This window comes from Perca flavescens, chromosome 13, assembly GCF_004354835.1.
Source record: "Perca flavescens isolate YP-PL-M2 chromosome 13, PFLA_1.0, whole genome shotgun sequence".
Lineage (NCBI taxonomy): Eukaryota > Metazoa > Chordata > Actinopteri > Perciformes > Percidae > Perca > Perca flavescens.
Genome location: NC_041343.1, coordinates 31454073 through 31476723, shown reverse-complemented (window position 1 = coordinate 31476723; position 22651 = coordinate 31454073). Strand labels below are relative to the sequence as shown.

At 42.6% G+C, this 22651-nt stretch overlaps 1 long non-coding RNA gene and 7 other non-coding genes across 8 annotated transcripts in view; all 8 read left to right on the top strand.

Moving 5' to 3' along the window:
• LOC114566883 (uncharacterized) overlaps positions 1-22651 on the top strand; it is a 64083-nt gene that overhangs the window by 18100 nt on the left and 23332 nt on the right. The window lies entirely within an intron of this gene.
• trnad-guc (transfer RNA aspartic acid (anticodon GUC)) lies at positions 1285-1356 on the top strand. Its single transcript has one exon. It is a non-coding gene; the product is annotated as a tRNA-Asp (tRNA).
• On the top strand, positions 2940-3011 carry trnad-guc (transfer RNA aspartic acid (anticodon GUC)). Its single transcript has one exon. It is a non-coding gene; the product is annotated as a tRNA-Asp (tRNA).
• trnad-guc (transfer RNA aspartic acid (anticodon GUC)) lies at positions 7713-7784 on the top strand. The gene has a single exon. It is a non-coding gene; the product is annotated as a tRNA-Asp (tRNA).
• On the top strand, positions 14467-14538 carry trnad-guc (transfer RNA aspartic acid (anticodon GUC)). The gene has a single exon. It is a non-coding gene; the product is annotated as a tRNA-Asp (tRNA).
• Positions 19428-19498, top strand: trnag-gcc (transfer RNA glycine (anticodon GCC)). Its single transcript has one exon. It is a non-coding gene; the product is annotated as a tRNA-Gly (tRNA).
• Positions 19877-19948, top strand: trnad-guc (transfer RNA aspartic acid (anticodon GUC)). The gene has a single exon. It is a non-coding gene; the product is annotated as a tRNA-Asp (tRNA).
• Positions 21977-22048, top strand: trnad-guc (transfer RNA aspartic acid (anticodon GUC)). Its single transcript has one exon. It is a non-coding gene; the product is annotated as a tRNA-Asp (tRNA).

Genomic DNA, 22651 nt, shown 5'->3' with positions numbered 1-22651 from the left:
GGTAAAGTCTACTCCAAGGTGATGGAAAGGAGGGTTCGGCCGATAGTCGAACCTCGGGTTGAGGAGAAACAATGCGGATTCCGTCCTGGTCGTGGAACAACGGACCAGCTCTTCACTCTTGCAAGGATCCTGGAGGGAGCCTGGGAGTATGCCCAACCGGTCTACATGTGTTTTGTGGATTTGGAGAAGGCGTATGACCGGGTCCCCCAGGAGATACTGTGGGAGGTGCTGCGGGAGTATGGGGTGAGGGGGTCTCTACTCAGGGCCATCCAATCTCTGTACGACCAAAGCGAGAGCTGTGTCCAGGTTCTCGGCAGTAAGTCGGACTCGTTTCAGGTGAGGGTTGGCCTCCGCCAGGGCTGCGCTTTGTCACCAATCCTGTTTATAATATTTATGGACAGGATATCGAGGCGTAGTCGGGGTGGGGAGGGGTTGCAGTTCGGTGGGCTGGGGATCTCATCGCTGCTCTTTGCAGATGATGTGGTCCTGATGGCATCATCGGCCTGGGACCTTCAGCACTCACTGGATCGGTTCGCAACCGAGTGTGAAGCGGTTGGGATGAGGGTCAGCACCTCTAAATCAGAGGCCATGGTTCTCAGCAGGAAACCGATGGAATGCCTTCTCCAGGTAGGGAATGAGTCCTTACCCCAAGTGAAGGAGTTCAAGTACCTTGGGGTTTTGTTCGCAAGTGAGGGGACAATGGAGCGGGAGATTGGTTGGAGAATCGGCGCAGTGGGTGCGGTATTACATTCAATCTATCGCACCGTTGTGATGAAAAGATAGCTGAGCCAGAAGGCAAAGCTCTCGATCTACCGGTCAGTTTTTGTTCCTACCCTCACCTATGGTCATGAAGGCTGGGTCATGACCGAAAGAACGAGATTCAGGGTACAAGCGGCAGAAATGGGTTTCCTCAGGAGGGTGGCTGGCGTCTCCCTTAGAGATAGGGTGAGAAGCTCAGTCATCCGTGAGGAGCTCGGAGTAGAGCCGCTGCTCCTTCGGGTCGAAAGGAGCCAGTTGAGGTGGTTCGGGCATCTGGTAAGGATGCCCCCTGGGCGCCTCCCTAGGGAGGTGATCCAGGCACGTTCATCTGGGAGGAGGCCTCGGGGAAGACCCAGGACTAGGTGGAGGGATTATATCTCCAACCTGGCCTGGGAACGCCTCGGGATCCCCCAGTCGGAGCTGGTTAATGTTGCTCGGGAAAGGGAACTTACTAAGAATTACATTACTAAGAATACTCTTAGTCCACTGATTCGTTCGCTGCGATCACAGATGTTGTCATGTCCTTCCTCGTTAGTATAGTGGACAGTATCTCCGCCTGTCACGCGGAAGACCGGGGTTCGATTCCCCGACGGGGAGTAACTTTTTCATTTTCAGGACATTTTGATTTATAAAACGATAGTTTATGCAAACGGCAAAATTATATAATAGTGTACATCAAAGGTCATGAGTTATAAAAAGGGGCGTGGCTAAAGCATAGGGAACAGGTCAAACCATCACCAATCAAAAAGTAACTCTGCTGAGTTCAATGATACCTCTCACAAGACTACCTTAAATGGTTCAAAAGCCATACAAATGGGGCGTGCCTGAGTACATGGGCGTGGTTAAAGTATAGGGATCAGCTCAGTATCACAAGTAGACCACACATTATAAATAGAGCTGGGCATCGTTCAAAATCTTTCGATCCGGTGCCAATTTTGATACCTCAGTTTCGATGCCGGTTCCTAATGATACTCTTTTAGATGCCGTATGTTTTAAAATCCATTTCAGTATCAACAAACATCCATTAAACACAACATTTTTATTTTCCAACTTAATTGCGAATCAAAACAGTTATCAAAATGTAAAAATTCTGGTAACACTTTTCACTAAGAGTAATTATTAATAGTATTAGTATAACTATTATTATTATTAAAAAGTGCCTTGCCTTACAAGCTCAGCCTGTCAGTCAGTCATCAGGGCAGAGAAACCACCGTTGTGCTTGCTTGTCTAAGAGGAAGTGTAACGTCAACAGCACCACGACCGCTTTCGGCTCGCCATTAATATCACAGCGCTGTTTGCGTGAAGTTTTGAAAAACTGTAACCACACTTGAAACCACTTTATCGGGATTGCCGTGACTCTCTGTAACTTCAACGGAACTACAGAGCCGACGACGTAGTTTACTCCATCCGCACCTCTGTCTCTGTGTGTGTGTGTGTGTGTGTCGGTCGGAGCTCTACACTCTGTGAGTATGCAGAGAGGACAGATAAGATTACGCTTACGTGTTCAGACGCTTTTGGAACCGAAATTTGGCACTGAAAGATACTTTTCTTTTTCGGTACCATAAAAGTATCGACATTCATATCTTTCTTTCTTTCTTTCTTTCTTTCATCGTTTGGATTTTAACGATTCTGATTCCAATTCAGATTCTTCCTTTCAATTCCGGTTCTTATCGATTCTCTCCAACTTGTAAATGGGACGCGGGGTGGGGAGGGGTTGCAGTTCGGTGGGCTGGGGATTAGGTTTTTTTTTTCAAGTACATCTAAGTTCCCTGTCATAGACTAACATTATTATAACAAGCAATATTAATAATATTCAGTTTATTCCCATGGAAAGTTTTCAACTTTGAAAATTCCCGGAATTTTGCAACCCTACACATGAGTCAATATCCGTGTGGGAGTCACTGGTGGCCTGAGTCACCAATACTCTCCAGTCAGTGTTACCAAGATGCTGCTGAAGTGCAGAGTCACACTTTGACCGTCCTTACTGTTGGTTTCACATGTTTGATTAGTGCTAAGTACTTGGGCAGTAGAAACAGAGATAGGTGGTCTGAGTGGCCTAGATGGGGGAGGGGAGCAGCTTTGTATGTTTCAGCTACATTAGTGAAAACTTACTATATACTAAACTATAATAATGTAGTTCACTGACTCGTTCGCTGCGATCACATTTTGTGTCACGTCCCTCCTCGTTAGTATAGTGGACAGTTTCTCCGCCTGTCACGCGGAAGACCGGGGTTCGATTCCCCGACGGGGAGTAACTTTTCATTTTCTGTGCTAGTGTTTATAACACAATAGTTTATGTTTTTAGTGCACTTTAATAGACACAAAAAGAGATGGTAACAATACAACAACCATCCCTAATAAATGCTAAATTTATAGTTAATTAAACTCTAGTTAATAGTTAACATCTTTAGTTGTTCATTATCAAAATCTGTGTTGCCTGTGTTCCTTTTTCATGAATATTTACCACCACCATCAAGTCCAAGTATTCCTTTTGGCTTGACATTTTACATTTGCATTCACATGAACTGGGGTTGACGCTCCATATTCATGCGCCATCTTGAAATACGTTAGCCGGTAAGGGACATACAGGACATACTGCTCCGCCTTTTGCGTTTTCTCTGTCACATGATAAACTCACAGGTGCTGCTAATTGTTAGCCTGGATGCCAGCCAAACTTAGCCCCGCCCACAAAATTTGAGGTAGGGAAGTTCGGTCTGGAGTCGCTCCGTTGAGAAGCAATTATTGCCCGAACAGGATCTGTTCGGACCAATCAGATTGTCGGACAGATGATCAACCGCGGGTTGAATTTGTTGCGATGCGTAGATTCCACCATCGCGTCTGTTGCAGACGATATCGACAGCGCATTCATTTTAAAATCCTCAGCGGAGGAGCCTCAACAACTGCCCGAATGCACAGTAGCGTTATATGGTGGAGAGACATAGAGATAGACTGATGAGAGACAGAGCGTTATATGGTGGAGAGACATAGAGAGAGATTGGAGAGAGAGAGCGTTATATGGTGGAGAGACATAGAGAGAGACTGGAGAGAGAGAGAGTTATATGGTGGAGAGACAGAGAGAGACTTAGAGAGAGACTGGAGAGAGAGAGAGTTATATGGTGGAGAGACAGAGAGAGACTGGAGAGAGAGAGAGTTATATGGTGGAGAGACATAGAGAGAGACTGAAGAGAGAGAGCGTTATATGGTGGAGAGACATAGAGAGAGACTGGAGAGAGAGAGAGTTATATGGTGGAGAGACATAGAGAGAGACTGGAGAGAGAGAGCGGTATATGGTGGAGAGACTTAGAGAGAGATTGGAGAGAGAGAGCGTTATATGGTGGAGAGACATAGAGAGAGACTGATGAGAGAGAGAGCGTTATATGGTGGAGAGACATAGAGAGAGACTGGAGAGAGAGAGCGTTATATGGTGGAGAGACATAGAGAGAGACTGGAGAGAGAGAGCGTTATATGGTGGAGAGACATAGAGAGAGATTGGATAGAGAGAGAGTTATATGGTGGAGAGACATAGAGAGAGACTGGAGAGAGAGAGAGTTATATGGTGGAGAGAGATAGAGAGAGACTGGAGAGAGAGAGCGTCGATCCATCTCTAGAAATGCGACTGTAGCGAGCATGTCACTATCACTAATGTTATCCACATTTATATTTACAAGAAACAAATGATATATCCAGCTTAAAAAAAGTCTAAAAGTTGGAAGTTAGAACGAATGCATTGTGCAAAGAGTGGTTGCTATGGAGACGATACACAATGTTGAGTTCCGTTGCTCTGATTGGTTGGAGGTCTATCCAATGAATGCAGAGGCATTTTTTTTTCCTGGTTCGGTTGGAACACGCCCCATAATCACAGCCCAATGGATCGGTTTCAGACTCACATTCTGACTAGAATCTGAGTATGACCACGTCAGGCTAGATTCACGGCCAAATTTGAGGAACAGGAGTCTGCTTCTATGACCAGAAAAAGAAAAAGGATATTGAAAAGAGAAAGAGACCGGGTTTTGAAGTGTTAAGGCTAATGTAGCTCTAATACGTACTTTGAACTGCGTGGTGCGAGAGAGTTGATTGCGATATATGATCTCAAGGCTAGATGGGAGACATTCTTACACATTGGACCTTTAACTGTCAACTAACATAAAAAAGGTTAATTAATCATGTTACTGATTATTAATTATGCTATAACTTATGTTTATTGTTGCCCAAATCTTAACATTGTATATATTTTAAGTATTTGTTAATGATTAAGAAACTGTTTGTAAACCTCAATGAACATTATTATTTCTATATTCTATTCTATTTCTATAGCTAATGCTAGTTTCCATCTGCAGAGCCTTTATTTGAGGGTTCACTCTCAGTGTCTCTGAATAGCTGCAGTGTGTCACAGGTGACATTTTAAGAGCCGGTGCTCTGGTCATTAACTGATTACAGATCAAAGAGATCTCATCACAGACATCAAAGGGTGTTTACAAACATGGTCACAGGTCATTAGTAGCCATGACATCCCTTTCACAGACAGTCAACATGAATATTACAGGCATTAATATGAACATTAGTCTATATCCTTTGCGTTCCACTTCTGTCTGTCTGTCTGTCTGTCTCCTTATCTGTCTGTGTCTCCCTCCCTTCTTCCTTCTCTGCCTCCCTGCCTCCTCTGTCTTTGTCTTTGTCTCCCTCCTCCTCCCTCCCTCCTTCTCTGTCTCTCTGTCTCCCTCCCTCGTTCTCTGTCTCTGTCTCCATCCCTCCCTCCCTCTCTCCCTCTCTTAATCTATCTCTCCCTCCCTCCTTCTCTTTTCTCTGTCTCCCTCCCTCCTCTGTCTCTCCCTCCATCCTTCTCCCTCCATCTCTCCATCCTTCTGTCTCTCTCCACCTCCTTCCTTCTTTGTCTTCCTCCCTCCTTCTCTGTCTCCGTCCCCCTTTCTCTGTCTGCCTCCCTCCCTCCTTCTCACTCTCTCTATCACACCTTCTCTCTCTCTCTTTCTCCCTCCCTCCCTCTCTCTCACTCCCTCTCTCCCTTCTTCCTTCTGTCTCTCCCTCCCTCCCTCCCTCACTCCCTCCAGGGTCATTTGTGGTTTCATACATGTATATAGCCCGTTTCTTTTCAGGCAATATATCCACCTCTCAGCTCTTTAGGGTAATGCTTGTTTGTTCTAAGCAATGGATATGGCTGATGATAATACAAAGTATTTAAACTTTCAGCCTTTTCAGTCAATTTATTTGAACTTCCACTTTTGACAGTATTACTTTTTAGCTTCCAGCTTTTATTGAAATGTTTTTCCGCTGTTAGCTTATTAAGGTGATGCAGTTGAGCTTCCAACTGACACTTTTACATTTCAAATTCCAAGTTTTTCAGCAGTGCAGTGCAATCCATTTGAGATTTTTTAAACATTTTTTTTTTCATTTCTGCATTTTAATACATGTTTTTCATAGCATTTTTGCAAGTCTTCTATACTTGATAAATAAATTCAGAACTCACAATGTTCTACATCGTTTGGCATGGTTGAACTTTTAAAACCAACAATTCAGTTTAGCGTCAGCTTTTAACTTTTTAATGAAATTCATACTTAATGAAACGATTTCCACTTTTTCAACTATTCTCACTACTTCACCTTCTTCTTACGGATTTAAGCTATTTAAGATTTTCAGGACTGGTCCAGATACTTGCAAAGTGCTTATGGAGCTAAATCGGGGCCAAATGTTTTGTTCATTCGAAAAAAAATATATATAGTTTAAAAAATAAAGCTTGAAATTGAAAATTTAAGTTTTGGTCAAAACTTGGAAAAAATAAAACCATGTATTTGAACTAAAAATAAGTGTACCAATTTTTCTTTCAGTTTGAATAAAATATAGATTCAATTCTGGAATTATTTTGAATAGATTATACATTTTCATTTTTCACTTTTATATTTGTTTTCAGTTCCACATTTCATGTTTTCAGATTCAAAAGTTATTTTTTTTACGCCTTCAAATCTTTTTTTTACGGCTTCAAATCTTTTTTTTCGGTTTCAGATCTGTTTTTCACTTTCAGATATTTTTTTTTCGGTTTGAGACTTTTGGCCCTGATTTGGCGTGGGGGGCGTGGTTTCAACTCAGAGGGGCGTGGCATTATGAGTGACAGCCTATCAAAGAAGGCAGAAGACTCCTCTGTCATGTTGACTTCAGGAAATGGTGTTACTGTGAGAACTATGACTGAATGCTTTCTATCCACTATATACATGTGATTTTTACTTAAACTGATGACAAAGTTCCATTTAAAAAAATGTTTTGGACAACAAATGGTACCAATTACATTATAAGAGCAATAAACTGTGCCAGATTGTGCAGTTCAGCAGGAACAATGACTTCTCCCACTTCCATGTATGACTTATAGCACCACAGTATTCACTGGCACCAGCCCACAGGTAGGACATGTGAAAGATATTAGCATTTTTGAATAGATACTTTGCGACGTTATCCCCTCAGTGGCATTTTTTTTGTGATTAACACATAAAAGGAAAATAGGTGGACAGCTGGACAAAGCTGGCAATCAAGCATCGCTAGCACTAAAGTTAGCATTAACTAACGTTAGCTTCACACTAGCTGGTGTTTTTACACTAATTTCAGTGTCCAGCTCAAGTTTTTTTTACTTTAACGTGTATTGGTCTTTGTTAACCTCGGTTTGTCAGAATGACCATAACTTGACACTGGCTGCAGTGAAGAAGGTCTCCTTTTATAGAGTAGACAAATATGACTTTACATTAATGCTCTGGCCTGATAAATTACGTTTTACACTATAACAGCATGACAGTTATGCCTTACAAAATATGCCAAGTGGGCAAACTTTGAAGGCTTCTACCACAGCCTAACTTAAGTATCAGAATACACTAACTTGTCTTACTGTCTGTTTTCTGGACCGTGTGTGTCCGTAATAAAAGCTTTGATTGATTGATTGATTAACAAAGCGGACCTCCTCGTTAGTATAGTGGACAGTATCTCCGCCTGTCACGCGGAAGACCGGGGTTCGATTCCCCGACGGGGAGTAACTTTTCATTTTCTGTGCTAGTGTTTATAACACAATAGTTTATGTTGTTTATGATGCGTAGATTCCACCATCGCGTCTGTTACAGACGATATCGACAGCGCATTCATTTTAAAATCCTTAGCGGAGGAGCCTCAACAACTGCCCGAAAGCACAGTAGCGTTATATGGTGGAGAGAGATAGAGAGAGACCGATGAGAGAGAGCGTTATATGGTGGAGAGTCATAGAGAGAGACTGGAGAGAGAGAGAGTTATATGGTGGAGAGACATAGAGAGAGACTGGAGAGAGAGAGAGTTATATGGTGGAGAGACATAGAGAGAGACTGGAGAGAGAGAGAGAGAGCGTTATATGGTGGAGAGACATAGAGAGAGACTGTAGAGAGAGAGCGTTATATGGTGGAGAGACATAGAGAGAGACTGTAGAGAGAGAGCGTTATATGGTGGAGAGACATAGAGAGAGACTGCATTTTTTTTCCTGGTTCGGTTGGAACACGCCCCATAATCACAGCCCAATGGATCGGTTTCAGACTCACATTCTGACTAGAATCTGAGTATGACCACGTCAGGCTAGATAATTGTAGCTTCACGGCCAAATTTGAGGAACAGGAGTCTGCTTCTATGACCAGAAAAAGAAAAAGGATATTGAAAAGAGAAAGAGACCGGGTTTTGAAGTGTTAAGGCTAATGTAGCTCTAATACGTACTTTGAACTGCGTGGTGCGAGAGAGTTGATTGCGATATATGATCTCAAGGCTAGATGGGAGACATTCTTACACATTGGACCTTTAACTGTCAACTAACATAAAAAAGGTTAATTAATCATGTTACTGATTATTAATTATGCTATAACTTATGTTTATTGTTGCCCAAATCTTAACATTGTATATTTTAAGTATTTGTTAATGATTAAGAAACTGTAAACCTCAATGAACATTATTATTTCTATATTCTATTCTATTTCTATAGCTAATGCTAGTTTCCATCTGCAGTCCCCGGGCAGGTGCACACTATATTAAAACATTATATTACAAATAACTGTCAATAGTACTAAGAAATACATGCAAGATTACACTAATCAATTAAAGCTGCGAGCAGCGATGGACGGGCCCTCGCGCCTCTGCGCGTGTCGGGGTTACCGGCGGACGCCGCTCCTTGCGACTGCGCATTTGTGCGGCACTCAGACACCGCGAATCGTCAACAATGAAAAGGGAACTTCCCGCCGAGTACAATGATACCTCACACAAGACTCTACCTGTCTTGTGTGTTTAATGAAAACATTCTTGGCAAATGCTTTCGCTTTCGTCCGTCTTGCGCCGGTCCAAGAATTTCACCTCTAGGCGGGCCAAACCATCACCAATGAAGAAGGAAGTCTCTGCTGAGTTCAATGATACCTCACACAAGGGTTTACATCAATCGGGTCATTAGTTATAAAAGGGGGCGTGGCTTACGCACAGGGGGCGGGCAAAACCATCACCAATTAAAAAGGAACTCTCTGCTGAGTTCAATGATACCTCACACAAGGGTATACCTTAAAGGGTTAAAATTGTATGAAAGAGGGCGGGGCTTAAGCATAGGGGGCGGGTCAAACCATCACCGATGAAGAAGGAAGTCTGTGCTGACTTCAATGATATCTCACACAAGGGTCTACATCAAACGGGTCATTACTTATAAAAGGGGGCGTGGCTTAAGCTTAGGGGGCGGGTCAAACCATCACCGATGAAGAAGGAAGTCTGTGCTGAGTCAAAGTCCTTTTAGGCAAGTCATGCCACTCGGCCGCCATCTTGGCAACGCCTCCGGGCAGCTATTTCGGACTAACAAGACCAGGCTCCTCTCTAAATGAATGGGCAGAGAGTCAAAACTGCACTTTTACTGGTCATCGGGACATAAAAACTACATGTATAGAAACAGAAGTAGAATATGATAAAAATCGCTGAAAAAGTTTGATGACTTTGCCTCAAAATAACGTTTAAAACGCTTTTTTTTCCCCACAGGTTATACTGTTACTACGCATGCGCAAGGGTTCACGACACCAACTTTATTTACGTCTCTATCCAGAATGCCGGTGTTGTGTTTTAACTACACTGGTAGTCCGGTGCCTTGGCGTTGTTATCATCATCTTCCATCTGATCTTGCACACACCCGCCTTCACACTGGCAGTTGAAATCAGCTCCGTAAGACGCCCCCAGCGGACGTCGTACTACACCGTTGAAGAGCTTCGGAAGCGATTTACAAAAATGTCAGAACAACTAGAAGGACTGATAAGTGTCTGAATGTCCGATTCTCTCTGACCTCTCTTATACAGCTATAAATAGAAAGGCTGCTGCGTGGAGTAAAGTTGCCCAGGACGATGACATGTCACGTCGGTTAAATGTGATATATAGAGGTATAATGTCAATAGTTAGACGTCTGTTGCTAGCTAACCAATTAGCATTAGCAGGTTTGTTTATCAGTACCATAGCAACGCTACCTTCCGTCGGATAGGAACCGTCCGTAGCTTTTCGCAAGAGTTAAACTTTTTGAACGCATCCGGATGACCAACTGACACGATTTGTTTTCGCACTGCACACGTTCGGACCCGGTTCGGATCCATTCACATGCGGTCTGCGAATCTCCACAGGAAATGTATGACTTCCGGCCGTTTCGAAGCCGTATCGGAGATGATTTCAACTGCCAGTGTGAAGGCGGCGTGACACGCCACAACTCGCTGTGGCCAAATCGTCTCCGCTGTCGCAAAACCTCAACTGTGCGCATGCGTCAGTGGAACCAGACGATGGGCTTAAATGTTTCCCGGCTTCACTGTTAAAAAGCAGATGATTGGCTTTCCAGCGGGAGGGGCGGGACATGTGCATACAACCGCCATCTTTGCCGTTACGGGTTTTCCTTATATAGTTGTATTGAGGATTGAGGAAGTGGCATGTCTCTTCTAAATAGTCTCTGGCTGAGTTCAATGACACCACACAAGGGTCAACCTTAAACGGTTCAAATGTTATGAAAGGGGGCGTGGCTAAAGCTTAGGGGGCGGGTCAAACCATCACCAATTAAAAGGGAAGTCGGTGCTAAGTTTAAAAAGAAGTCTATGCTGAGTTCAATGATACCTCACACAAGGGTATACCTTAAAAAGTTCAAATGGTATGAAAGGGGGCGGGGCTTAAGCATAGGTGGCGGGTCAAACCATGACCAATTAAAAACGAAGTCTCTGCTGAGTTCAATGACCCCTCACACAAGACTCTACCTTAAACGGTTCAAATGTTATGAAAGGGGGCGTGGCCTGAGTAAGTGGGCGTGGCCATATTATAGGGGGCGGCTCAGTATCACATGTAGACCACACATTCTGAGTTTCATGCAAATCGGATGATGTTTGTCATATAAGGCGCATTTCCTCTTGCAAGCGGGGGGCGCTATGACCAAAAGTCAATTTTGGCCTGTAGGTGTCCTCAGGCCTGGACCCTTGTCAATTGTGAGAAATTTCGGGCAGATACGACAACGTACACTCAAGTTACAACAACTTCTTTGTTCATCGCTAAACACTCAAAATGGCCGCCACGCCCACACCGTCTCACGAAAACTTTTTCTTTTAATAACTTTTCATCGTTAAGGTGTTGGGATGGTACAGACCAAGTTTGAAGTCCATCGGATGAAATCTCTAGGAGGAGTTCGTTAAAGTATAGCACCTTGACTTTTAGGTCTACTTCCTGTTGCCACTAGAAGGCGCTATGACTTTAAGTAAATATCGGCCTTTATTTGTCCTCAGGGTTGGACTCTTATGAATCCTGAAAAGTTTCGAGGTAATCGGACAACATACACTCGAGTTACACCGACTTCCTGTTTCGGCGGCGAAACGCACAAAATGGCCGCCCCGCCACGGCCACGCCCTATAACGAAAAGTTTTTCTTTTAACAACTTTTCATCTTTAACGTCTTAAGATGGCACAGAGCGAGTTTGAAGTTGATCGGATGAAATTTCTAGGAGGAGTTCGTTAAAGTACGACATGTAGAAATGGCCAAAATTGCACTAATTTCAAACATTTAATTCAAAATGGTGGACTTCCTGTTGGGTTTAGGGTATGGCTCTAATGAATGAATGCGCCTATTCCCGAAACCCTTAAAATACGTAACTTTTCACCAGACTTGATGCGGCCGCCAAATTTGGTGAGTTTTTGAATATGTTAAGCCCCTCAAAAAGCCAATTCATTTGACGGGAAAATAATAGAAAGAAAAATAATAGAAAGAAAAATAATAATTCCTTCAGTTTCAATAGGGCCTTCGCCGCTGTCGGCGCTCGGGCCCTAAATATTTAAATAAAAACTAATCAAAAAACCATCACAGCCTAAAATATATACAACATAGTCAAAAACATTTACTTCAATATTACATTACTAATTGCAGTCTGAGCCTTTATTTGAGGGTTCACTCTCAGTGTCTCTGAATAGCTGCAGTGTGTCACAGGTGACATTTTAAGAGCCGGTGCTCTGGTCATTAACTGATTACAGATCAAAGAGATCTCATCACAGACATCAAAGGGTGTTTACAAACATGGTCACAGGTCATTAGTAGCCATGACATCCCTTTCACAGACAGTCAACATGAATATTACAGGCATTAATATGAACATTAGTCTATATCCTTTGCGTTCCACTTCTGTCTGTCTGTCTCCTTATCTGTCTGTCTCCCTCCCTCCCTTCCTCCTTCTCTGCCTCCCTCCCTCCTCTGTCTTTGTCTTTGCCGAAACAGGAAGTGGGTGTAACTCAAGCGTACGTTGTCCGATTACCTCGAAACTTTTCAGGATTCATAAGAGTCCAACCCTGAGGACAAATAAAGGCCGATATTTACTTAAAGTCATAGCGCCCCCTAGTGGCAACAGGAAGTAGGCCTAAAAGTCAAGGTGCTATACTTTAACAAACTCCTCCTTGAGATTTCATCCGATGGACTTCAAACTTGGTCTGTACCATCCCAACACCTTAACGATGAAAAGTTATTAAAAGAAAAACTTTTCGTCAGACGGTGTGGGCGTGGCGTGGCGGCCATTTTGAGTGTTTAGCGATGCCCGAAATTTCTCACGATTGACAAGGGTCCAGGCCTGAGGACACCTACAGGCCAAAATTGACTTTTGGTCATAGCGCCCCCCGCTGGCAACAGGAAATCTGCCTTATATGACAAACATCATCCGATTTGCATGAAACTCAGAATGTGTGGTCTACGTGTGATACTGAGCCGCCCCCTATAATATGACCACGCCCACTTACTCAGGTCACGCCCCCTTTCATAACATTTGAACCGTTTAAGGTAGTCTTGTGTGAGGTATCATTGAACTCAGCAGAGACTTCCTTCTTTATCAGTGATGGTTTGAACCGCCCCCTATCCATAAGCCACGCCCCCTTTCATAACATTTGAACCATTTAAGGTATACCCTTGTGTGAGGTATCATTGAACTCAGCAGAGACTTCCTTCTTTATCTGTGATGGTGTGGCCCGCCCCCTATGCTTTAGCCACGCCCCCTTTCACAGCTAATGAACCGTATGATGTAGAGTCTTGTGTGAGGTATCATTGAACTCGGTGGGGAGTTCCCTTTTCATTGTTGACGATTCGCGGCGTCTGAGTGCCGCGCAAATGCACGGTCGCAAGGAGCGGCGTCCGCCAGTAACCCCAACGCGCGCAGAGGCGCGAGGGCCCGTCCATCGCTGCTCGCAGCTTTAATAATACATGTTTTTCATAGCATTTTTGCAAGTCTTCTATACTTGATAAATACATTCAGAACTCACAATTTTCTACATCGTTTGGCATGGTTGAACTTTTAAAACCAACAATTCAGTTTAGCGTCAGCTTTTAACTTTTTAATGAAATTCATACTTAATGAAACGATTTCCACTTTTTCAACTATTCTCACTACTTCACCTTCTTCTTACGGATTTAAGCTATTCATCCAGTCACATTTAAGATTTTCAGGACTGGTCCAGATACTTGCAAAGTGCTCGGACAAAAAAATTGACACACTTAAACCACTAGGTGGCGCTATAGCAGAACAATAATGTTTTTCCCTATTACCTCCAGACTGTACATCACACATTTAAAAAAAGTATAGCAACGCGTCCCTGAATTCAACTTAATCTCTTGATATAGGCCACGCCCATTCCCACCTAGACTTTTATCATAGTAAAATCGCGATTTATCGTAAAGCTACTTTTTCGATCTCCTCCTATGCCTAAGTTCCCTGTCATAGACTTACAATATTATAACAAGCAATATTAATAATATTCAGTTTATTCCCAAGTTTTCAACTTTGAAAATTCCCGGAATTTTGCAACCCTACATATGAGTCAATATCCGTGTGGGAGTCACTGGCGGCTTGAGTCGCCAACACTCTCCAGTCAGTGTTACCAAGACGCTGCTGAAGTGCAGAGTCACACTTTGACCGTCCTTACTGTTGGTTTCACATGTTTGATTAGTGCTAAGTACTTGGGCAGTAGAAACAGAGAGAGGTGGTCTGAGTGGCCTAGATGGGGGAGGGGAGCAGCTTTGTATGTATCAGCAACATTAGTGAAAACTTGGTCTAAAATCTTTTCTCCTCTTGTGGGGCGTGATACATTTTTATGGAATTTAGGCCATACAGTCTAAATTTAGATCACGCATTAATTATAATACTGTAGTCCGCTGATTGGTTCGCTGCGATCACATTTTGTGTTGTGTCCCTCCTCGTTAGTATAGTGGACAGTATCTCCGCCTGTCACGCGGAAGACCGGGGTTCGATTCCCCGACGGGGAGTAACTTTTCATTTTCTGCTACTGTTTATAACACAATAGTTTATGTTGTTTATGACGCGTAGATTCCACCATCGCGTCTGTTACAGACGATATCGACAGCGCATTCATTTTAAAATCCTCAGCGGAGGAGCCTCAACAAATGCCCGAAAGCACAGTAGCGTTATATGGTGGAGAGACATAGAGAGAGACCGATGAGAGAGAGCGTTATATGGTGGAGAGTCATAGAGAGAGACTGTAGAGAGAGAGAGCGTTATATGGTGGAGAGACATAGAGAGAGACTGAAGAGAGAGAGAGTTATATGGTGGAGAGTCATAGAGAGAGACTGTAGAGAGAGAGAGCGTTATATGGTGGAGAGACATAGAGAGAGACTGGAGAGAGAGTTATATGGTGGAGAGACAGAGAGAGACTGGAGAGAGAGAGAGCGTTTATATGGTGGAGAGACATAGAGAGAGACTGGAGAGAGAGAGAGCATTATATGGTGGAGAGACATAGAGAGAGACTGGAGAGAGAGTTATATGGTGGAGAGACAGAGAGAGACTGGAGAGAGAGAGAGCGTTTATATGGTGGAGAGACATAGAGAGACTGGAGAGAGAGAGAGCGTTATATGGTGGAGAGACATAGAGAGAGACTGGAGAGAGAGAGAGCGTTATATGGTGGAGAGACATAGAGAGAGAGACTGGAGAGAGAGAGCGTTATATGGTGGAGAGACATAGAGTCAAATATTTAAATAAAAAACTAATCAAAAAACCATCACAGCCTAAAATATATACAACATAGTCAAAAACATTTACTTCAATATTACATTACTAATTGCAGTCTGAGCCTTTATTTGAGGGTTCACTCTCAGTGTCTCTGAATAGCTGCAGTGTGTCACAGGTGACATTTTAAGAGCCGGTGCTCTGGTCGTTAACTGATTACAGATCAAAGAGATCTCATCACAGACATCAAAGGGTGTTTACAAACATGGTCACAGGTCATTAGTAGCCATGACATCCCTTTCACAGACAGTCAACATGAATATTACAGGCATTAATATGAACATTAGTCTATATCCTTTGCGTTCCACTTCTGTCTGTCTGTCTGGCTGTCTGTCTGTCTGTCTCCTTATCTGTCTGTCTCCCTCCCTTCCTCCTTCTCTGCCTCCCTGCCTCCTCTGTCTTTGTCTTTGTCTCCCTCCTCCTCCCCCCCGCCTTCTCTGTCTCTCTGTCTCCCTCCCTCGTTCTCTGTCTCCATCCCTCCCTCCCTCCCTTTCTCCCTCTGTTAATCTATCTCTCCCTCCCTCTTTCTCTTTTCTCTGTCTCCCTCCCTCCTCTGTCTCTCCCTCCATCCCTCTCCCTCCATCTCTCCATCCTTCTGTCTCTCTCCACCTCCTTCCTTCTCTGTCTTCCTCCCTCCTTCTCTGTCTCCGTCCCCCTTTCTCTGTCTGCCTCCCTCCCTCTCTGTCTCTCTCCCTCCCTCCTTCTCACTCTCTCTATCACACCTTCTCTCTCTCTCTTTCTCCCTCCCTCCCTCTCTCTCACTCCCTCTCTCCCTCCTTCCTTCTGTCTCTCCCTCCCTCCCTCCAGGGTCATTTGTGGTTTCATACATGTATATAGCCCGTTTCTTTTCAGGCAATATATCCACCTCTCAGCTCTTTAGGGTCATGCTTGTTTGTTCTAAGCAATGGATATGGCTGATGATAATACAAAGTATTTAAACTTTCAGCCTTTTCAGTCAATTTATTTGAACTTCCATTTTTGACAGTGTTACTTTTTAGCTTCCAGCTTTTATTGAAATGTTTTTCCGCTGTTAGCTTATTAAGGTGATGCAGTTGAGCTTCCAACTGACACTTTTACATTTCAAATTCCAAGTTTTTTCAGCAGTGCAGTGCAATCCATTTGAGATTTTTTAAACATTTTTTTTTTCATTTCTGCATTTTAATACATGTTTTTCATAGCATTTTTGCAAGTCTTCTATACTTGATAAATACATTCAGAACTCACAATGTTCTACATCGTTTGGCATGGTTGAACTTTTAAAACCAACAATTCAGTTTAGCGTCAGCTTTTAACTTTTTAATGAAATTCATACTTAATAAAACGATTTCCACTTTGTCAACTATTCTCACTACTTAACCTTCTTCTTATGGATTTAAGCTATTCATCCAGTCACATTTAAGATTTTCAGGACTGGTCCAGATACTTGCAAAGTGCTCGGACAAAAAAATTGACACACTTAAACCACTAGGTGGCGCTATAGCAGAACAATAATGTTTTTCCCTATTACCTCCAGACTGTACATCACACATTTAAAAAAAGTATAGCAACGCGTCCCTGAATTCAACTTAATCTCTTGATATAGGCCACGCCCATTCCCACCTAGACTTTTATCATAGTAAAATCGCGATTTATCGTAAAGCTACTTTTTCGATCTCCTCCTATGCCTAAGTTCCCTGTCATAGACTTACGATATTATAACAAGCAATATTAATAATATTCAGTTTATTCCCAAGTTTTCACAAATTCCTGGAATTTTGCAACCCTACATATGAGTCAATATCCGTGTGGGAGTCATTGGTGGCTTGAGTCGGCACACTCTCCAGTCAGTGTTACCAAGATGCTGCTGAAGTGCAGAGTCACACTTTGACCGTCCTTACTGTTGGTTTCACATGTTTGATTAGTGCTAAGTACTTGGGCAGTAGAAACAGAGAGAGGTGGTCTGAGTGGCCTAGATGGGGAGGGAGCAGCTTTGTATGTATCAGCTACATTAGTGAAAACTTGGTCTAAAATCTTTTCTCCTCTTGTGGGGCGTGATACATTTTTATGGAATTTAGGCAGTACGGTCTAAATTTAGATCACTCATTGATTATAATACTGTTGTCCGCTGATTGGTTCGCTGCGATCACATTTTGTGTTGTGTCCCTCCTCGTTAGTATAGTGGACAGTATCTCCGCCTGTCACGTGGAAGACCGGGCTCCGATTCCCTGACGGGGAGTAACTTTTCATTTTCTGTGCTAGTGTTTATAACACAATAGTTTATGTCTTTAGTGCACTTTAATAGACACAAAAAGAGATGGTAACAAAATAAAAGACGTGAAAAAAAAATGGCGGTCAGTGTAATGCTAACAAGAGGTGAAAGGAGGTTCGCGTTCTGAAGCGAAGCTTACCCCCCTTGGTCGGCACCAGGTTTTTTCAAGATTGGGGTAATGGCAGCAGTTTTGAAGGATGTAGGGACAGTTCCAGTGGTGAGAGAAGAGTGGATGATAGCAGAAATGAGCGGGACCAGGGAGGGAAGGCAGGCTTTAACAAGTTGTGTGGTGAGGGGGTCAAGTTGACAGGTCGATGGCTTGGATTTCCGGGTGAGTTCTTTAATGGGAGCTGAAAGGAGGAGAATGAGTGTGTAGATGGGTGAAAGTCGGCTGAGATGTTAAGGTGAGGGATTGGTCCAAAGTGCTGGTGTGGATGTTCTTGATTTTTTCAGTGAAGGACATGATAGAGTTGCAGAAAGAGGATGTATACAAGTGAGGGCGGAGAAAGTCCTGGGGTTGGGTGATAATGTTAAAGGTATAGTGGAGGATTTTCTTTTTCCGGGTGGATCATCAAGACTATTGGTCCTCCTGGTTGTCAATCATTCTGGTGATATGTTTACGTCCCGAGCTTTCAGGTGTATATGTGTGGTGAGCTTGAGCTACGGTTTCAGCCATTCATTGAAGCATTGAAGCTTTTGGGAGAATATATTTCACACGCTGGCGTGCGCTAAAAGCACAGGTTGGGCTTCCCACTGATGCCTCAGTCGTGAAGTTTCTACTCCACAGGTAAAGTTTGGCTATTTGGAGAAATCCGTTTAAAATCACTGCTAGTAAAAGTTGATGTAAGCTATGATTAGCGATGCTAGCCCTGGCACAAGTCACGCACCGCGCACACACGGTAAACATCTCAATTTGTGAAAAAGTGCAAATCTTCTCTTGGAGAGTAGGCTTGTATGAGCCATGCCGACAGCAACTTGTAAACAGTGCTCTCTCGTGCACACGTTTAATAGGCGTTCCCTCTCGGGAGCAGGCAGAGTGTTGCACATGGGCATTTTTTCAAAAAGTACAGAGGGCGGCTCTTTTCTAAAATTCAGGAAAATCCTCCACTATACCTTTAAGTATATGTATGTATCTATATATATGTGTATATATATGTATATATATATATTTATTTTTTTTACTTTATACCCTGTTGTTTTGCTCTGTTGTATATCCTTCTGCTTTTGTGTTGTGTCTTGTTTTGTGCTACATTGTGTGTTGAGTTCTGTTTTGTTGTGTTCTGTTTTTGTGATGCTTTGTGCTAAGTTTTGTTTGCTTGTGTTGTTTTTTGTTTCTTTGTATTTTAAAAAGCCTTTTTAACATCGAAGGCAGGGGACTACAGATGAAAAATAGCTTTTTGGCTAATTCTGGCTTTTTTAACCCATGGGAAATCATGTGTTTTATTATTTGCGCTGTCCCCTTTTATAAATAAACTAAACTCAAACTCAAGTAGGGAAAACAGTGTCTTGGGAGTTTCCTTTATTGGCAGTGATTATACTGGAGTAGTAGTGGGTTTTAGTGCTTCAACGCGCACGTGGGCAAAGATGGAGATACATGGAGAAGCGTGATAGGGAGGAACTTCCTCCCTGATCTAAACCAGAGTAGTTGCCTGTTAAGCCCAAACGGCTAGTGCGGGTAAATTGGGAATGTCTGGAGGAGGCCCCTGTCCAGTTGAGGTCCTCCCTAGGGAGGTGTTCCAGGCACGTCCAGCTGGGAGGAGGACTCGGGGAAGACCCGGGACTAGGTGGAGGAGTTATATCTCCAACCTGGCCTGCAAACGCGGGTCTGTACAAGTGAGTGTTGTTAAAGTTGTGTGCGGCAGCTGTTTTTCTGTTGCTATGTGAGCATTGGTGGTTCAGTGGTAGAATTCTCGCCTGCCACGCGGGAGGCCCGGGTTCAATTCCTGGCCAATGCAACACAGTTTTGATACGTTGCTGAAGTGTGAGGAAGAAAAGTTATGGATACAACTAGGTTGACAGATGTTTCTCATCCTTCCAACCCATAGACTTGGGGTTGGATTTAGCTGTTCAATGATACCTCACACCAGACTCTGCTACAGTAGCCCTGGGGAGTTTACTCCCTTGAGTCCTTTGTGTGTCCTTACTGTTGCTTTCACACAAAGCTTTAAATAACTACTTGAATTCCATGTGTTTGATAAGCTAGACGTTTTGTTAAGACAACACATTTTCACTACGGTTGTAATATAGTTTTATCTTTTGTGTGACACACTTCGTGCTAAGAATACTCTAGTCCCCTGATTGGTTCGCTGCGATCACACGATGTGTCGTATCCTTCCTCGTTAGTATAGTGGACAGTATCTCCGCCTGTCACGCGGAAGACCGGGGTTCGATTCCCTGACGGGGAGTGATTTTTCATTTTCTGTTCTACTGTTTATAAAACAATAGTTTATGTTGAACTTTAATAGAGAAAAAGAGATGGTAACAAAATAAGTTAATTATGCTATAACTTATGTTTAATAATATATATATCATACATATATACATATATCATATATCATCATTTCAGTCTTAGTTAACAATTAAATAACGGAGCTAAAGTTTCAATAACTATCAATTTACCATTTATTAATGATATTTTTCTCTATTAACTATTAAAAGTTTTAATCGCGAATGAATTCCCTGATTAAAGTGCAAACAGCGTCGATAAAGCACAAACTATCATTTTATTAACCAGCAATTAACCAGAAAGAATGTTCTCTCAGGACCAAAGACATCATCGGAAACCCAAGCACTGGAAGACAGGGTCTAGGAACAGCACACTTCCAGCAGTGGTCAAAGTCCACCCCTAAGGAGAAGAGAACTAGGATTCAGGATGAAGTTCAAAACCTCGAGGAAGAAGGGAGAAGAGCTAAATCCATCGAGCTCGCAACTCAAGGCGCCTCGATGAGGTGGGACCTTCCCAAGAGAACAGTCACATGGAGTGAACTGTGGCGACTGGAGCCCTTCCATATACCCTTTCTACCCCGAGCAGTGTATGACACCTTACCAACCCCAGTCAATTTGCACAGGTGGGGGATGAGGGAGGACCCACTGAACAATGACGCACATTCTGTAAGGGTGTAAGATTGACACAGGGAAGATACGGGTGGCGCCATGACAAGGTGTTGGCAGTGCTCGCAGACATCCTGGAGCAAGAAAGGAGGAAGAAACAACTAGCCAAAGCAAGATCACTGCTGAGCACCATCGACTTTGTGAAAAAGGGTCAAAGACCTGTCGTCCACAACCAAGCCGAGCAGAATGTCCTGCAGTCAGCCAAGGGATGGGAAATGGAGGTCGACCTCGGGAGGAAACTCCACTTTCCCAAAGCGCAGCGAACCAATCAGTGGACTAGCGTATACCTAGCAAGAAGTGTGTCACACAATATGAGATTGTATTCTGAACGAGCCGCCATGACAGTCTGGCTTTGAATTTCCGGAGAAAACAAACCCATGTGACGCGTTTGTCCAATCGGCTGCCGGTTTTCATTTCTTGGGCAACAATACAGAGTACCGCCGCCTGCTGCTATGGAGACGTATTACGTTTCTCAAGTCAGTGTCGCCTCAGTGTGTCCCGGGGCAGTTTTTTGGACCTCGGGGACCCGACTGATCATCTCGACTGGCTTTTCTGTCGACGGTTGGCCGTCGGCTTCGTGTGTCAGCACCTTAAGACTTAACATAGAGAATGTATGGTAAAAGTTAAGAGACTTAAGCCCTACTATACACCGTTTGCCAGAATGGGGTTCGATTCCCCGACGGGGAGTACCTTTTTATTTTCTATGCGTGTGTTTATCAAACATTGAATATATTTTATTAAGCATTTGTTATTGATTTAATTGAATATAATACTTTGTTAATAGCTAATTAAGACTTTGTAAAGCATCTATAAACATTATGTAGGAAGCTATTATCAGTGTACAAATACTCAACCATCTAGTTTATAGATCGCCCAAATAAATGGTAACACTTTATAATAACCATCATTAATTAATGGTAAATTGATAGTTAATTAAACTTTAGTTCATAGTTATTTTACTGTTCACTAACAATGAAATGATGATTTATATTTACTAATTATTAGTTATGTTATAATTTATTTCATCATTAGTTTAGTGCAATATAAAGTAATTAGTTTATAAATTTAGATCGATGGTTAATACTTGTTTTGTAAACCATTTATAAACATTGTTGGTCATCAAATCTAAATGTGGTCTGCTTAAATGGGAAACAGCGCCCCCCAAATCTTACTTGTATGACACCCGTAGTGATGAGAACTACCATAGAGATTGAGTTTAGGGAGTTAAGGTTAAGTTAAATTTGATTCCCTGATTGGAAAAATATTCAACTGTTCTAAATCAGTTTTATATATTGTGCAATAATACATTTTTTCCATACCCTTCCTCGTTAGTATAGTGGACAGTATCTCCGCCTGTCACGCGGAAGACCGGGGTTCGATTCCCCGACGGGGAGTAACATTTTCATTTTTCTATGGTAATATTTAATTCATTTATAATTTAGTTTCTTTACGCTTTTCTGTGTTATTACAAATTATTACTTAAGTATAAATAAAAAGGGCTAAATAAATAAAGGGCATGAAAAAATACAGATAAAATAAGAAATGTAATGAAATTTATGCTGAAATAAATACGGCATTAAAAAAGAATACATGCTTAAATATATAAAAAATAAAAGTACAAATAAATACAGAAATAAAAATAAAAGAACAAAAATAATGAAATGTTAATAATTAAAAAATCAATCAATCAAATTAAAAATTCTTTGCTTCGAAGCTTTGTTGAATCAATATAATTAAGGTTGTACGGCTCACTGTGTTCCCGCACGGAGGATTATTACTAGCGCACAAGAGGTTTGCGCTTCTGCGGACACAACACAAGCACAGACGTTATATAAACACAAGACTGACGGCCCAGATTACAAATGAAGGAAGACGAAAATAGCGAGGGTCTAAGAGAAGAGACAGGCGAGAGAAAACGACAGAAAGCTGCATGAATGCTGCTACATCACCTCTGTAACAAACATCCAGTGTACTCGGAGCCAACCCGACACAAGGTA